The sequence below is a fragment of the Triticum aestivum genome, chromosome 7D, assembly GCF_018294505.1.
Source record: "Triticum aestivum cultivar Chinese Spring chromosome 7D, IWGSC CS RefSeq v2.1, whole genome shotgun sequence".
NCBI classification, from domain to species: Eukaryota; Viridiplantae; Streptophyta; class Magnoliopsida; order Poales; family Poaceae; genus Triticum; species Triticum aestivum.
This window is the reverse complement of record NC_057814.1, coordinates 129763612-129766944: the sequence shown is the minus strand read 5'-3', so window position 1 is coordinate 129766944 and position 3333 is coordinate 129763612. Positions and strand designations below refer to the sequence as shown.

Sequence of the window (3333 nt, the reverse complement as noted above, 5' to 3'; positions counted from 1 at the left end):
AAACAAACCGAGGTAATCCCGTGAACACGCCGGAGAAGAGCCGACTACCTCAACCATTGCCACGTCGCCGACATCGTTCCCACCATCATCGTCACCACAGAACTCTGGACGCCACAGAAAGGATCAAATATGTAAACACACAAACAAAGACTGGATCTAAATGGATCCACTGAAGACCATAACCGACTGAATCTCATGATATTCGACAAAGACACACCTCCACACGCTCTTCAAAAATATGCTAGGCGCATCATCGGGCGGGAATCGGATATGGGAGCTACTATTCCTACTCGAGGGACATCGCTGCCGCCACGCAACCCATGCGAAACCTAACAAGAAAGTGAGCAGGTCCCCTCCGAGGGGATGGGGGTATGGTGCGGTCCTCCGCACCTCCACGGTCCAAAGGCCTTCGGATGCGGGGCGGGGCGACGACGGTGCCGGCAAGAGGAGGAAGAAACCTAATCCCATGGGAGTCGTTTCTAGGAAAGGACGAAAGAGAACATTTTATCTGATTCTGTACTACTACTCATCTACTCCCTCCTAGTCCTGGCCATGGGCAGCCCGGCCCGAACGGCCCGACCCGACGCTGCACTCGGGCTTAGATTTTGAGCCGGAAGGCCGGCCCCATTGTTTTCGTGATTTACTGAAGGGGCCCAGCCCGATGCCCGGCGAGCTTTATCACTTTTGGGCTGGGCTTGGGCCCAAAAACCAGGCCCGACGATGCCGGGCCGGGCTCAGGCCTAGGTTTTCTGCCTCGGGTTTTCGTAGGCCCGACCCGGCCCGGCAGATGGCCAGGTATACTCTCTCTGTCCGAAAAAGTTGTCCCTCAAATGCATGTAATCTAGAACTAACTTGGTGCTAGATACATCCATTTAAGGGATAAACTTTTCCGGACGGAGGAAGTAGGAGTATTGTATAAACTGTTTTTTTTTTTGCAGAAAAGACCCTTGATATCTTAAAGTCTAAAAAACACCCTCATTACATAAATGCCGACCTGAATACATCTTCTTAATTAAATGATCTAGAAAAACGTCTTGTGCTATGTATGCGTGGGATTTCATTTTCGTGAAGTACACGCTAACAAAAGCCATTAGTCCAGGACACCTGCTGATGAACCAGTTTTGGCACCGACATGCTGGTCCTCCCTTTCTACCAGGATCGACAACCACACATTCGATTGGTGTGCAGATGGAACACGACCACATACAATGCATCTCGCTCATGCTGCGTGGTTCACACATGATGACGGAGAGGGTGACGAGCTCAGGGAAATGGGAACAGACCGGCTGGTCAAACAAAGACAACAACGCCACACGGCCACACGGGAGGAAGGGTTCCAATCACCAGCACCTATAAATATACAGCCATGCCCTCAGCCTGATTCAGCCACGGACATTCAGAAACAACAGAGCTCAGAGGCAAGAAACATCGCAAGATTTACCGATTCTTCTGCAATTTGCATAGCATCCAGTTCACGGCGAGCAAGATGGTGGCCAAGGAGGCGATCCCGCTGCTGACGCCGCACAAGATGGGCCAGTTCGAGCTCTCCCATCGGGTGGTGCTCGCGCCGCTCACGCGCTGCCGCTCCTACGCCAACGTGCCGCAGCCGCACGCGGCGGCGTACTACTCGCAGCGGGCCACCAAGGGCGGCCTGCTCATCGCCGAGGCCACCGGCGTCTCCGCCACCCCGCAGGGGTACCCGGAGACCCCCGGCGTCTGGACGCAGCAGCAGGTCGATGCCTAGAAGCCCATCGTCGATGCTGTTCACCGCAAGGGCGCTCTCTTCTTCTGCCAGATTTGGCACGTCGGGAGGGTCTCCACCAACGGTAAGTTAGGAATCCATGCTAACATTTTTCTGAGAGGGAAGAATCGATGCTATTTTGTGTTGATAACCTTTACCATAACAAATTTGCTGACGCTGCGATTTATCTGTTGTCATTATCAATTCATCATCTGCTCTGTTTGTAATTGCAAGGCAGAGAAAACAGATTCATTTGATCCTTTCCTAAGCAATTAGGCATTTAGGCATCCATGTTATTTTGTGTTGGTAACCTGTTTGATCCAACGACTGATTAATTGTTACTTATCTTGCTCTCTGTTTATATCTGAACAAAAACAGATTTTCAACCGGACGGACAGGCGCCGATATCAAGCACTGACAAGCAGATAACGCCTGATGCTGAGTCTGGCATGGTCTACTCCAAGCCTCGACAGCTTCTAACAAACGAGATACCGCTGATCGTCGATGACTTCAGACGCGCTGCCCGTAACGCCATCGAGGCGGGGTTTGACGGCGTTGAGATCCACGGGGCACACGGGTACCTATTGGAGCAGTTCATGAAAGATAGCTCTAACGACCGCACCGACGAGTATGGTGGCAGCCTCGAGAACCGATGCCGCTTTGCGGTGGAAGTAATTGATGCTATCATCAATGAAATTGGTGCAGATCGTGTAGGAATCAGATTGTCTCCATTCGTGGACTATATGGACTGCTTCGACTCCAACCCACATGCACTCGGGATGTACATGGTACAACAACTCAACAAACATCAAGGGTTTGTCTATTGCCATATGGTAGAGCCGCGGATGGCCATTGTGGATGGACGCAGGCAGATACCGCACGGGCTCCTGCCCTTCAGGAAAGCATTCAAGGGCACTTTCATTGCCGCTGGAGGGTATGATCGGGAGGAAGGCAACAAAGTGGTGGCCGACGGCTATGCTGATCTCGTTGCTTACGGGAGGATCTTTCTGGCCAATCCAGATTTGCCTAAGAGATTCGAGCTCGACTCACCCTTGAACAAGTACGACCGTAAGACTTTCTACACGCAAGATCCTATCGTTGGCTACACAGATTATCCTTTCCTCGAAGGTGGCTCGAATGCCGAGTAGTTCACCCACTCGACTTGAATTAGTGATGTGCTTGATTTTATAAAGTATGTAATGATTAATTCAGTGTGTGTATGCACGGGGCATGTTCATTGTATCATTTCCACCAATAATTTACTTTTGTTCTCCTATGTAATGCCAATATGTTAAGATATTATTTTTTCCATCAGCAGTGACATCACTACCTTCAACAACCTATAAGACAAATTATATTCCCATGGTACCCAAAACAATGGTGCGTCCTTACCGGTTGGTTTCGTTTTGATGAGGAGGGGTCTTGCCTATCCGGCCTATTCCAATAGCGGCTTCAGCAACCGCAAGGGCTATAACAAAGTTTGCGAAAAATATCTCCTGTTAATTGGCAACTATCAAATAGATCAAAAAATGTTACGAGTCATTAATTGAATTCAAGATAAGTTCAAGACATATTAGAGTTCTAACCGTGTT

General features: G+C 49.9%; 1 pseudogene across 1 annotated transcript; it reads left to right on the top strand.

The window, feature by feature from the left end:
- Positions 1 to 1401: 1401 nt before the first annotated feature.
- On the top strand, positions 1402 to 3055 carry LOC123167296 (12-oxophytodienoate reductase 1-like; annotated as a pseudogene). The gene is made up of 2 exons (XR_006483887.1): positions 1402 to 1826; positions 2120 to 3055. The product of XR_006483887.1 is annotated as a 12-oxophytodienoate reductase 1-like (transcript).
- The last annotated feature ends 278 nt before the right edge of the window (positions 3056 to 3333 follow it).